Below are 15,235 nucleotides of genomic sequence, written 5' to 3'. Positions count from 1 at the left end.
GTCAGTAAATTTGAGAAGATTTGTATGAAAAGTTTTCAAGATAAATTAATTCTAATTTAAAAGTTTTGCCTGATGGTGGCGCTAGAGGGCAGGTAAACTCACTGAAAGGTTTCATTATCAAGGGGTTATTTATGTATTCAACAAATAAACAAAGTGCCTGACACAAAAACTTGGTCAACAGTTTTCTGTAAATCATTTTCTGGAGGCAAATATACCTGGGGTCAAATTGACCCCAAGGGTAAAATGTGTTAGTAATATTTGAGGATAATAGGAGGGTTAACAAGTTAAAAAGTGGTCATCAGGTGGAGAAAACAAAGTCCCGCAGTGCCATTAGAATCAGCTCCTGCATGTGACTTTTACGAGGTCGGTCCACAGTGGCGCTCCCGTCCGGCCGGTCGGGGCCACATGATCCCGAGATGCCGTAGGTGGCTGGATCTGGGGTGAGCTCATGTTTTAGCTCCCTCCCAAGTAACAGCATAATTGATGCAATGAGTGTGGCTCTGAGGGACTCGGCCCGTACCGGAGAGCAGGCTCTTTGAATTACAGAATCGGGGACGATATGTCCTGGCTGCGGACCCGACTGTAAATAAATGCCAGAGCACACCCTGCTGACTCTGGCTGAATGTGTGATTAGCTCTGGCGGATAAATAAAAGGCACGTTGGCTTGCAGAAGTGCCGGAAAGCTACTTTTTTTTTTTTTTTTTTTTTTCCAGGGACATCGTGTCCCCAAGCCTCACATGTGGAGCTGAGACGTCTAATGTTCATGAGACGATTTCCACTACTGTTTCGTTTGCATGCAGTTTCATGAGCGATGATCCGTCTCCAGATGAGGACCGATGCAGAGTCTGACATGTGGCTGCTGCTCAGCAATATAAACAACGTGCATTACTCTTTTTAGCTGAACTCCTTAACTTCCTTACCATCTAACGGGCAGGCACATTAGGTTAAATATAATGATTACTGTTTGCGCCCATCTCACATCATACTGGCCTGGAAATGGTTGGATTAACCAACCGCATGATGCTTGGTTTTCTATCTACTGTAGTTAGCAGTTGTGTGATATTGTGATATTGTTTGCTGACAAAACGTAAGAAATGCGAAACAGTATCAAATATCACCAAAAGCCCACAAACAGAACCAAAAGTGTCTCATGACTTTGTGGTCTTTCTTTAGGAAACTGAATGAAACACTTTTAAAGACCTGCTGATGTCCCAGCACAAACCTGAGTGAAGAGTTGGGCTCAAAACAAACACTTCCTGTAAGTTGTGACCTCCAAGTAAAGCAGCGAATAGTGAAAACAGTCGGGATTTAATTTTACCTGTAATGTCCGTCACGTTCGTCGCCTCGTTTCTGTCTTTAAGGTTTTTTAACTGCAATAAGAAGAAAACATCTAGCAGTGATACAATTTTTATATTGAAACAATGAAAAAATATCCTGAACCTACAACATTAGTCTGTTTTGGATGTAGATTCTTTGAAGCTGATTTCATGTGAAATATTTATCAGTAGTATAGTTCCACCCCGGTCAAAGTATTTCAGGCGTGCAGTTCTCACTGGATTGTTTATTTTTCTCTCAGGATGAAGAGGTGACCCCCCCAACCTCCCGCCTCCCCCTCTGTTGGACCTTCTCACAGCTAATGTTGGCTTGATCACGTCTGTGTCTTTAAAAAATAATTGCAGGTTTCTGAGTGCAGCTCGTGGCACCTTCAACGACCAGTCAGGGCTGCTAAATCTCGCCCCGTCTAAAGTGCCTTGGAAGGTAAACCACGAGCACTTGGAGGCCTCGCCCTGTCCTAAAAATGTATATAATGCTGAACACAGCCTGTCCTTCCGGGGATTTACTAGCATGTCTGGCCGGTGGACAAAAAGTTTATTTCCGTTCTTGATCTCGAGGATTCTGGAGCTGTATTTGATGGCTTGAGTTGCTGCTTTGGGGCGCTCCGTGATTGCGGCCGTAAAAGGGCTTACAACAATCAGCGTGCAGATTCAGCCCGTCTCGGAGATATGTCTCTGCCCAGAAGTTTTTTATTTATGTTAACCAAAGGCCCGCTCTCAATGCCGATCCCATAAAACAGCCTTTTTCTTTTCGTGTATGTTCGTGTTGGCTGTCGACCAGGGTTCACCTGTAGGTAGAGCAAACTTCAATTTTCACATCCAAAATCAATAATGTATTAAACTGTGATGAATCCACCATTCATACTGTAATCCTTGGATGTTGCACTTCCACTTTTGGAGCTCTTAAAATGTCTTGAACTCCATGTTATAGCTCAGACCTTGACTAATTCGGCCCCTTCTAGCTCTATTTGTCGGGTTTTAGCACTTAAATCCCACATTGTTTTATTGTTCCAGCTAGGACTGTGACCGTGGATTGAAATATCAAAGCCAGGGAGAGCGAGAGCTGAACTAACACACAAAGAGGTAAAACGAGCAGGCGGGACGCAGTGAAAAGCTAAAACCTGGAGAGATGCTTGGAGGAGGCGTCCAAATTAAACAGACACGTTGCCAGAGCTCCGGTCTCGGCGAGCCATCCATCATTAGATGGGGACATTATTACGAACATGTTTTCGGCATTTGGTTCCGTAGGTGCGAGGTGAAGAGGCTTTATTTCGGGCCCGGCCCGTGTTGGAGGCTTTCACACGTCCATCCAGGCAGCAGCTGGACCACGTTTGCCTTTAAGAAATCAACGGTGTCAGCCTCATTTTCAAAGATTCCCCTGATATTTCTGGGAGAGGGGGATTTCTGCCCTGAGCTAGGCGTTAACGTTTTCACGAAAATAAGACATGACTAAATGTATCTCGACCCATCCTCTAAAATTTGGGTGTTTGAGGATCTGGGGGAATATAAAATATCCCATGATGGATGAAAAGTGATACCTCTTCAACTCATAGTTCAATCTAATGACCTCTTTTTCCAAAAACCCAATTTTTTATTGAAAGAAAATGAACATGAAGTATTTTTTTTTAACTAACATTTCTGCAGGTGCACCTGTATTTGCACAGGAGTACAGTTATAGAAAGCACTACATTGTTGTCCATTCTGGTGCAACATGAAGAAAAATCTTCATCCCCTCACAAGTCAACACTGCTGCACATGAAGACGTGCTGCTAATGTGGCAAAAGGAAAACTTATTGTAAATTCTTCCTGTTAGAAATGGAGAGTCACGGCCGTTTAAGAACCTCCTTCTTTAGTAAACCTAGCTGCCCTCTGCTCAGGACGCCTGCTGGCCTTGAAGTCTTAAAAGGCAGTGAATTCAGTTTTTTATCCCCATACGTTATAAACTGAGAGTCTTAAAGTGTCATTATTGGACCGTCAGAGATGTAGCAACATGTACAGTAGCTCAAAAGTTTGTTGATTCATAATGTCCAGGTGTTGGTTTAAAAGTTTTCTTTCGGTAATTTATTATGTTTCATAAATGAAATTACGAGGATGCTGGACATAACTGAACATTTTAATATAATATAAAATTTTCTTTCCCACTTTGGACATCACAACTTTATAAATTATAGCTTTGTGGTATCAAAATGGTCTTTAAAAGTCTTAAATTTAACTTGGTGGAGTCTGTTGGTCAGTTTCCACCGCTTTCTGTCCAAAAACCCCCAGCAACATCCAAATGTTTCTCAAACGTGTCAGCAGTCTGATGAATAGCATTCTCCGAGCCTGGAGAATGAACTTCAACCCGGCGCATGATCATATGCATACGTTAATTTTCTCTCCCGCTCCCTCGGCGGAGTCTCGGACCAACTTCACTTGAAGGAGCGCCAGATTTCTTTTCGCTATTAACTATCTGGAGTGCTTTAAATGCAGCTGCAAACACGGGCACAGATACAGAGGCAGACGCAGACACACATACGGTACGTATTGATGAGTATTCATCAGTGAGTGTTTGGGTTCAAAGGCAGTGAGTCATGTTTGCACTGCATGCACACAAACGCGCACAGTCCGCAGACGGCGACTGGCCTTTTTCAAAACGCGGTGGTGTCCATGTGTGAATGAGGTAATTACACAGTGTCATTCACGCTGATAATGCTATATGGCTCATTTGACTCTCATTACAAACCATTTCCAGTCCGCTCAGCTGTTGTCGTTGGCCCCTCCTACGCTTATTCAAACACACTGACTAACACCACGCAGGCAGAAAAGGAGGGTTTTCAGCGGTGTGTGGTGATTGGCAACAAGCAGCCACCTCGTCTTAGAGGAGTCCCTCATTCCTTTTGTTTCCTATGAGGTGTTGGATGATGCATCTATCTGCTGGGACTCGAAGCAGGGCCTAAATCACAGAGCAATGTGCACAGTAAGACGTCCCATTGGCTTCCTCTAATCTGCGAACGCCGTATCTTTCCAGGAGAAGAAACGTCATCCTCTAAAGTTTACTGTACACGCATTTCTCAGCAGTCTTAGTTTACATTTTAGAAATACACATTAGGCGCTTGGCTGCCGTTTCTGGGTCGACGTCAGAGGGGAGGGCTTCATTGTCTCACTAAAAGCTTTGCACTTCAACATGTCAGCTGATGGATTGGCTGTTGTGGGGATTGAAACTGCGGACTTCTGGTCTACAACACCACAACGGCGTTTCCCAATTTCCCAGAGGGAAAATTGGTAATGGAGAGTTGTGGTGCAGGGCTTTTTGGAATATTGTTAGAGAAATAATAATTCAGCATCCATCATAGTTTATTTTGAGCATGTCAAACAATGGCTGAAAAACATTTGACCTCAAAAAATGGTAACACAAAACATCTGGGTGTGAATAAAACAATCCAAATATCATTTGTGGTTTGAAAAAAAAAAAAAAAAAAAAAAAAACTTCAGAGTTCAATAGTGATCTTATCAACAGGCCCGTCTCACAGAAATGTCATCGATATAAACAACACGCTTACAACCACGAGTTTCTAAACAGTGACATTTCGCTCCGTTTTGAACTGTACGACACTTCGCAGTAACTTGTTGTATCAGAAACGCTTTTTGGCTCCGAGTCATGAAATATTTGCTTGATTTATACAAGATGGTAAAGTTAACAGTTCAGTAATTTTACATTTTGAGTTTGTTTTCTAGTAGACCTTCTGATATAATCTGCTTGGATTGGAGCAAAGAAACAAACAAACAAGCACATTTTGAGTTTTCTAAGGTCTAAAACATTTAAAAAAGTGATTTAGCAGAAGCTGCTGAAAGAAGCTTACTCGGCAAAAGATGCTAAGATGCTAAGCTAAGACCTTTCAGACCTTTCAGCAGGAGTACTCCAGCAGTTTTTAGATTTGACTTATATAACAACCTAAACAACAAAACAGTTTGTTCATCAAAATGAACACAGTGTTTTAATGATATAAAACCAGTAAAGGGTTAACATTTAGCCGAAGCTAAGAGTTTAGCTTAGCTCATCTCCAGAAAATCTACATGGAAATGGGGAGGGGGCTCAATATCGCTCATCTTAAAGAATAACAGAAAATACAAAAAATGGGAGGATTCATTTTGGCCCTGCAGCCATTTGTAAAAGCAAAACGTGACGGTGCATACTTCTCCTTGGCAGCAGAGTTGTCGGGTAATAAGACCTTAGACCAGCTCGGACTTATCTCATCTGGCCTATCTGCCGCCGTCCGCGCTCACTCAGCTCATCTCCGGAGCTCCGTCTCTTCCCCATATGGCACGGATTGAGTCGTGGCCACAGCTCGTCTCTCTCATCCTGAATCAAGGCTGAAGAAATCAGCTTCCTTTCACGCTTTCCTGAGGCCACACAACAAGAGGGGGAAGGTACTGATTGGGCGGCAGATTCCCTCTCCGCACTACTGAGGTCGGATGTAAATCCCCCCTGAGGTCGGAGGTCAAGTGTTTTCATCATCTGTGCAGCTATTATTTCACGTGTCATTATCAGCTGTATAATTTGCCCCCCCCCCCCCCCCTCTTCAGACAGGAAACGGGCGTAGGTGCAGGCGAGGAAGTGAAGAGATGTGGGTCTTGTATGGCTTGTTGCCCTGCAGCTGTGGTTTGGGTCTCTTTCCTCCCCCAGGACCTCACACAAGCCAGTTCACATCCATCCAGTAAGTCCTCAACGTCTCAAACTGTAAAGGAAGCAGCTGCGTTTCATCCTCATAACCGCCGCTGACAAGATTGAGTGACCATCTAAGGGCGCAGAGCGTTTCTCCGCCGTCCGCTGACCGCAGCTGCTCCCATCCCTGATAAGCTTAGAAGTTTTTGGGGCTATTTATTGTAACCCAGATTTCGCTTCCCACCAAAATCACTCCCTTCCTCATATCAAATCCAACGAGAAGAGCCAAAAGACATTAGCTCTATTGAAACCCGATCCAAGTGTTGTACACTGATACGGGGGTGGGGTGGGGTGGGGGGGCTCCGTCGGTTTCTAATCGCAGCCTCCTTATTTGTATTTATTAGCTGACAGTTCGGCGGCGCTGCGGTGCGGAAATGTTTATTATGAATTGAAGCTCTCGCACTTTTCTTCACACCAGGCTCCTTGCTCTCCCTCGTACGTGGCGGATGCTCCATCGCAGCGTGACGTGCAGATAACAGTGGACGTTCTGATTAGCTTAATGTAATGTGAATGTTATCTCCCCTCCCTGGATATTAAGAGACAACAAGAAATATTTCCACTGTTGCGTAGCAGCAAATGTGCTGCGAGATACCTGCCAAAGTTATCTGACAGTGTCGACTTGGCAACGTGCTCAGACTTTCTAGACATTAGAAATTCACTTCATTGCCAAGAAGTTTTTTTTTTTCTTTCTTTCTTTTTTTTATCTACAGTCTTCTGTGTCGACTTATTGCAAAAGTGGGACGAGTTGAGCAGATTTTTATTTCCTGACACGATGTTTCCCTTCAGGATGTCTTCTGTAATGTTTGGAGACTTGATACATTATCGGGCTTTAACAACTTCTGCTGATTGTTTGCTTGACGTGTCTTCTGAGTGATTTTTGCTCCGTTTGTTTCTGTGAAGTTCAACGATGTGATAAAACTGTAACAGATTGATTTCTTTTTTTTTTTTTTAAAGAGAGATGGGGGGCCTAAGTGCATGAATCACTAAAAATAGGTTTATTTTACTAAACTGAAAGAGAAACTAACATATAGACAAGGATTAAATAAAAACATGAAACTAATACAACAAAGGGGACTTTTTTCAGTGGGGGGGGGCATCATTTTATGAAAGCTGCTTTAAAGGATGAGGACTCTCCTCATTACGTCTAAAACCACTCAGTTAACCAAAATCATGTTGATAGAGTTCAGTTTTTTTCTCCTTAATTTCGAGAATCGGCTCTTTTCGAACAAGCTGGTTTTGTCTGTGACATTTCCATGACATCAACACGCTGATTCTCACGGTCCATCTTCAGTTAGTTTCTGGAATCACATCAAGTGTCAGAGGCTTTGAAGCTAATTTTTCATCATTACTGCTCCAAAGAATGGGCTGAAGTCCTGATCAGATAAAGACAGAAACTTCAGATCAGCCGTAAAAGATCCCGAACACACGAAAGGAACTTTCTGTGTCCAACTTTTCTTTGTTCATTATCCTTTACTGTGCTTTTATCAAGAAAACTGGAAAATTGATGTTTACTACAGTGATCATGGTCTTTATTGTCATGTTCAGGTCAAATCTGACCGATTTACAACTTAAAACACTCGTAAATATTGTATTTTACATCTGATTGCCTCAAGGCCTTATGATATCCTCCACACTAAAACTAAAACTAAAACTAAAAGTGATGATCACCTGTTTTAATCATGGCCGCCATAGGAAATGAATGGGTATCCAGACTATATTCATCCATCAGACAGAAAACATCCCCATACACACCACCCCAACTCACACACTCACACACACACACATTTCAGACTGAACGCATCTCTTTCCCGCGCTTTGTGCCTATCCCCCACGTGAACCACACCTTCCAGACCAGACTCATCAATGTTTCATCTTCACACAGACCCCATATGTCGAAGAGGTTCTGGTCCAGCTTTTTGGACATGATGAACAGGGCACTGAAATTGAACCAGAGATAGAGGAGGATGTCTCGGAAATGGAAGACAACCTAGATTTTGATCCAGACTTTGAGGAGACTGAGCAGTCAACAGATGGAGAGGGAGAGGCACCTGAGGAGACATTCCAGTCCAAGAGTGGTCTTCGTCCCCCCAGGACAGAGGAAGTAGAGCAAGAGTGGAAAACATCATAAAGATGGCAGCTTCCAGCTCTTTTCACCAGAGTCCATTGAGGGAATTATACTGGAGATGACAAACCTGGAGGGGAAGCGTGTGTTTGGGGACACCTGGAGAGAAATCGACCTGGTAGACGTAGACCTGTAGCCAAGCCTACATCGGTCTGTTGATTTTAGCTGGAGTGTATCGCTCAAACAATGAGGCTACAAAAAGTCTGTGGGATGCAGAGTCTGGGAGGCCGATATTCCGGGAAACTATGTCCTTACAACAGTTTGTCCTTTCATGAATTATTCGATTTGATAACAGAGATACACGACCCGTCCGCTGGCGAAATGACAAACTGGCTGCCATCAGGACAGGTGGGTGGAGCTTATGTACAATCCAGGCCCTGACGTGACAGTTGATGAGCGCCTGGTTCCTTCAAGGTATACATTCCAAGCAAACCAGGGAAATATGGAATAAAGATCTGGGCAGCATTGGTAACTCCTCTCATTCACACACCAGCCTCTGCCAGTCTGGTTAGGAGCCCCAGCCACCGCCCTGGCTGCCCCCCCCCCCCCCAACAAGGACATGGGCAGAAAAGGAAGCGCTGTGAGCTCTGTGCCCAGAGAGACAACAAAACAAGCCTGAGATCCTGCAAATGTGATGCCTTTGTTTGCAAGGCCACCTCTGACCTCTGACCTGAGTGTCACATGCCACTCATGCACACACGCACACACACACACACACACACACACACACACACAACTTCATGTTTAGTTTGCTCTTTGGTTTTCCATTCAGTTTTTACATTACATGTTCATCTTGTAATACATTTTCAGCGCCAATTTGTATTTTCACTGCAGTTATTTTATGTCTAATTCTATAAATTCGTGTTAAACGCTACTTTGAGACATTATTCACAGCTAAAGAATTTTAATAAAAATTTGGTGGTGAAAAATGGTTTTTGTGCTAATTTAAGAGCAGTTAAAACCGGAGAGTTAATATATGAGGTTGTGGTGATTCTGAATAAATGGGGACATTTTTGTAAGTGACAACTTTATAATTAAAGTCTAAATATAACGGCTTAAAGATAGATAACAAGCACAGTATAATAACGTTTTAGGTCCCCAAGTTGTTTATCCTCTCAAGAGGAAATCAGCCGTCAATGAGTCTGACACCAGATCTGTATGATTTGCTAAACAAAGACGAGATGTGGGCGGCGATGCATAAAACCAGGACACGACTGTAACGGATGAGGAGTAAAGAAAAGCCATCTGTATATCAGATGACCTGAGGAGGACATGGAGAACAATGGGAATGTTGTAAGAGCTGGAGCTGCCAGCTCAAAGCTGCGAACGCACCGACTGATCATTGGCTCGAAATGCTGAAGGGAAAAAGCTTCATGATATTTATTTAAAAGTGAAAAAAAGTTCTACTTCAAATCAGTCCTTTTCTACTAGAGAGTCATTGTTGGCGCAAAATGAAACACCCAATTAGAGGAACTGTGACCCGTCAGACGACAGCCAGTAACTCAAGTTCTTGCTTCCCAAATTTTTCATTCACAAGCTATCTGATAACACGCCTACACAAGGACTTTCCAAAGCAGATAGATTCGACTTTGGAACGAAATCCCTCATTTGTAAACCGAGGTAGCCAGTAACAATTATAAATGTGCTGGAGCAGACTGTGTGGGGTGCGACATCCTCAGCAGACATCCACACAGTCATGGCTCATCGCAGGACATTTTCTGCCAGAACTCCGTCGGCTCCAGAATGACATCTGATCGTACGACAACACGTGGAGTCTCTTTGGTGTAGCGGCGCTGAGATCAGTTCAACATCATCAGCATTTGCTATAAAACAAAACCCTGCTGATCGATGGTGATTGACGGTGACATCTCAGAGAGTTACGAGCTGTGTGACAGCGCCACCCACCCCCCCTTCCTTCCTCCCTCCCTCCCCTGGCTCCCGCTTATTTCGCATGTGCGATGGCTGAATTTTCATTTTCAAGGAATCCAGACTGTGAACTCAGGATTCTTACACCAGGTCTCCACTGCAAAGCCAAGGAGAATCCTTTTTATTCGACGCGTGTGTGCGTAACAATTAGGTCTAAGGCGAGTGGAATTACACCATCGTTACCGCCGAAGGCTTCATGTGGTCGACTGAAACAACCCGCCGTGACCTCGGAGGGTCAGAGGCCTCGATAAAAACGACAAAGCATGAAACTATAGATCACCCTCCAGAGCAGTGAGTGATGTTAACCTTGGAAAGCTGGGGAACTGCGAGGTTCAAAAGAATACAAGCCTTGAGTTATTTGTTTAGGCCTGAAATGGACCTTCTAAGTTACTGGAGCCACAGCTCAGCCGTGGCCCCTTTTTCCTGCTGCGGTCAAAGGTCAGCGTCGCTGTGCAGACCGCACAACTGTGGAGAGGGAAAGTGGCGGTTTTGAAAGCTGCAGGAGAAGATGGGGAGTTTCTCTTTGTAGCCATCAGGAGACAGCGAGAGAGAGAGGGGGAGGGAAAAATGAATGAAGCTTCTGTGGTACGAAACCTCACAAACTCAATCGTGTTATGAGCTCATTTTTTGGCAGGTTCTGATAAACGTCATGGTAGTATTCAAAATAATTATCTTCCGCTCCGCTGTATGTCTCACAAAACCGCAGCTCGCTCGTGTTTGCTGTTTTTGATATCGGTTATCTAAGGTGGCCCCCTTCACCGTGAAGATCCTCAATCCGCACACTCTCTAAACTATTTAAAGAACCAAAAGGAACATCGGGAAAAGGTTTCCATGTCTAAACCATGAATTTGAGAAGAATATGTTTCAACGCATCGATACGGAGATTTCATCTCAGCAACTCAGACAGTAAGTTTCATACAGTAAAGTATCAGCAATCAGAGAATTCAAGAAGATTTTATTCATAGGTATTAGAAACTGTGTGTAACACAACAGCTCGAGGCAAAAAAAAAAAAAAAAAAAATCTGATTGGATCAGTTTATGGGTCCCGAAATTGATCAATCAAAAGGGAATAAATAATTGACCGTGTAAATAAACAAAGGCAACAAGAAAAATTGAAAAACTAATTGTTACTCAATGAAAAGAGGGGCTGCACAAAAGCTCAGTAGCAGCAAGGCCTTAGATTCATCTTTGGATTCTTCTCTCATCCAAAGACACAAATTAAAAATTGATCGAAAGGTGATTCAGAATGGTAACGATTCTGAACGTCTGAGCAGATTTAACAACAATCCAATAGTTTGCTTCACTCAAAGCGCAAAAAGTTTCAAAGTCATCAGAGATCAGTCATCTGGGAACCACGAATGTGTGCAGCGAAACAAAATTAAAATAATGATGGAAGCCTTTATAAAAGTTCTGCGGCTCGCAGAATGAAGCTGCTCAGGTGATGATCTGCAGAGAGTCTGAAAGCGAGTGTGGTCTCATCAGGCAGACAGTAACGTGACTCCGGCTGAGAAAGACCAGGATCTGGTGTTGTTGTCTCAGCCTGCGCCGCACGCCGCTGTATGAAGTGTCTCGTTTCATTCCGCTAATCAAAAACACGCTGATCTAATTATCGTCATGTCGGCTTAATGCCACTTCTTTGGGTAAACTATCACCCAAACGCCTCACACGCCGTGGATCTGTTTTTTTTTTTTTTTCAGCCAATTAATTTCCTAGGCAGCAGGCCAGGATTACCTCCATGGCCGATCCGCCGTTGCCCGGCCTCTGTCGAGCTTATTTTGCCTTCCTCCTGCGTATTTGGGTCTGTTTGTTGATCTTGGTCGTGCCTCTCCTTTCGAGGCCTGAACTTGGTTTTGTCTGCTTCGTCTCGCCAAGCCTTGACACCGGCTGGACTCGGGGCTCCGCTGCGGCCCAGAATACACAAACGCCACTGGTCAGAGGGCCAGCGAGAGGCGCGAGGTAACAGCGGGCCCAGACCACACAGCTGTCAGGCCCGTCTCACCGAGCAACTGGAGGGAATTCAGCGAAGGCCGTTTGGGCCGACGGTGCGGGGAACTCCGTTTTTTTTTTTTTTTTTTTCCCTCCTCTGTTTAACTTTTCATCTGCACAGTGAAGGGGAAATACAGGAAGACCCTCTGTGCTGTGTATTTTTGCAGGAAGTTCAGATAGAAATGGAGAGATCACAGAACCTTGGTTCACAACCACAGGGGTCACTTTAACCAAATAAATGCAAAAAAAAAAAAATAATAATAATAAATGAATTGGGGGCAATTCTTCAGGGAGAGAGAGAGAAAAGAGAGTGCTGGTGCATAATTTCTTCAACAGAGGAAAAAAAAATGGCCCAATTACGTCGGCCTGGAGGTCTGCACTCCCAGAGAGGGAGCGTAAAAATAGTCCAGTCGATGTTGGACATTTGAGGATAAATTGGTATATACTGGCATGCATTAATAAAACCTCAGAATAGGAGAACTTTTGCATTTTGAAGCTAATGGCCAATAATACAGTTTTTATGAATGTTCTGCCTCATTTGAAATGACTTTTTGGACAGTGAAGTTGATTTCGTTTCTCTCTAAAGCCTCTCAGCAAAATGAGAGTAGCAGCTCATATTTTCCTTCATTAGGGCACTGAGCATCAGAGGTCACGAGGTATTGACTGACACAGGCCGGGTAATGATGAACAGACAACGGGTGCAGAAAGAGAAGTGTGAAAGTCAGTGGAAATTGTATCAAAGCTTAGAAACTGCCTCTGTGGGGGTTGGATCGAGAGGAAAACTTAACTATCTCTGAAAGAATCCAGAAGAAAACGGCGACCGCTAAAATCAACTTTGGCACTTCGTCCGTACGAGAACTTGGACAACACACGGAAAAGTCCTCCTGTTTTCTACATTAATCCAGGTTTGAAGAGCAAAAGATGAAAGCACGAGATACTGGCAGGTCGTATTTTGGTCTGTGATCTGGCATTAACTGTTTCCACACTTGGCTGTCCTGCTTTACAGACAGCAGAGATATTTCATATCATTTCAGCTGTTGCTGTGTACCGCAATGTTGCTTTTTTTTTTTTTTTCTGTCCTACAACATCTGCATCGAGCCCCTGTACATAGACCGCACTACATCCTGCGAGGCTTAATGACGTTTTATACTATAAATCTGCACCGAAGCACATTGTTGTGCTGAAACATCCCGTTCCTCTGTGCCGTCGGTTTACTCAACACGGATGATGCACATGAATAAACATCGCCGAGTTCCGGTTGTGGCCAAAAGGTCATTTCTCATCTGCTGTCCCAGATGTGGCAAAGCTAACAAAAACAGAATGTTAATGTGAGACGCAAACACTGCAAGATATAAAGAAATGAAAGGGGGAATATTTTGATTATTATTAATAAAAGAAATATCCATTAAAAGGCAGATCGGCCGTATTTCAACAGGCAGCGCTGGCTGAAATGTTCCTTTATTTAGATCATGCTGCTGAAAATGCTCGCTGCGTTAATCCACTGCTCTAAATAGTCCGAAGCCGATCTGCCGCTGCTTCTTGTTTGTAAATGTATGCAGCTTCAGTCACAGTAACGTGTTGACCGTGAGTCGAGTCCGACAGGTGAGGAGGAACAGAAAGAAGAGAGGGGCCTCGCCGACTCGCTTCTGTCTCTCCGTGAAAATAAACACACTAAAATAAATATTCCAGGCCCGAAGGCCTCGCCGTACGACCAAGCCTTCTTTATTTTGGACTCTTTTCTCTCAGTCCGTTTAATTACCTCACGCTAACGAGAACATTCACTCGTTCCAACGAAACTGATTGATTTTGCATCTTTATTTTTGGTCAAATTCGCGTTTATTCCGTAAGCTGAGAAGAAAGAAGCAGAAGCTCGGTGAAATGTTGTTAAGAGTAGAAGTCTCCATCAGTATATTAACCTCCGCCAACAGTTTTTGTTCTCACTTCAAGGGTCACCCCACAGCGGCTTTCCCGGGTGTTACAAAGCCATCACGCATGTGTCGGCGTGCCAGAAACCCCAAGGACCGAAATGTGATTTGCAACATCCATCAAGTCTTTCAGTGAGGTGAAGTTATTTGCATTCAATGGGGGGACAGAAATGGGAAATCCATAAGCTGCGATCTGGTCCAGCTTCAGAAGTATTTTTCATATCAAACCTGCTGAAAGACGGGGTATTGTTTAACTTTTCTTTTTTTTTCTAACGGGGTGCACTACATGAGCTCTTTTTGTTGGAGCCTTCCAGACTGCAATTTATCCGATAATAGCAGTGAAATTCATCGGCTCTCCGCTGCCGTTCCAAGAGTTATAAAAGGTTTGGAAAGTTTTCTGCTGGTTTCACACGTTGTCTCTGATGGGGGGGGGTTAAGAGGGAAAGGAAAGGCCACCCTGGATGAATTCTCGCTCGCTTTTTGCTTCTTTCTCCCGCCCCCACCTCCTTCTCTTTCTCCTTTCCTTAAATGCACACCTCAATCCGGCACGCGAGTCGACTTTTTCTGCCCGGAAAACAAAGGAGGCATGTTCACCATCACAGCAATTATTCTCACCAGCAGGTTTACAATGCAGCTGAATTAGCCTTTGGATTAAGTGTTGCGCTGCTTTTCTCATTACGGCCTGTTGGCTCTGCTCGTTTCATTGTTTCCGGACTCCAGCTTTTTGTCCAGGGAGGCTTCTATGTAGCTGGTTTAGCAATTACGTCACTTAAGGCGGAATTTTATTTATTTATATTGATACATAGAGATTTTGTTGGACTTGCAGACTTTCGGACATGTTCAGGAGATTTCCGAGAGGCGTTGTCAGCCTTTCCTTATTAACATCAGGTGCAACAAACTGAAGGAGACGTGGGGAGAAACGAGTTTACAGTCGATGTTTCGAAATGGTTTTTGTCAGCGGTTTTGGCTCGGCTCTGCAGCTGGAGCTTTTCCTGCTGGTGCTCCGGCTTCTTCTTGTTGTTGATAAAGCCTTCACGGGGAGGCCTCCGCGTTTCAAAGGTCACTTAAAGAGACAGTTGACTCAGCTGATCTTCAAGTGAACTGTGTGTTTTCGGCCATCGGTGAAGATGTAAGATTTGATGTTTTTGGTTGACAGCGAAGACGCCGCTGATGAGAAATGGTGGAAAAGTACATAAACAGCTTTCCCTTCGCCTGTTCTGTGACTTTTCAGATGTGAGCT

This window comes from Echeneis naucrates, chromosome 10 (assembly GCF_900963305.1).
Source record: "Echeneis naucrates chromosome 10, fEcheNa1.1, whole genome shotgun sequence".
Classification (NCBI taxonomy): Eukaryota; Metazoa; Chordata; class Actinopteri; order Carangiformes; family Echeneidae; genus Echeneis; species Echeneis naucrates.
The sequence above is the reverse complement of the archived record's forward strand: the minus strand, read 5'-3'. Positions refer to the sequence as shown.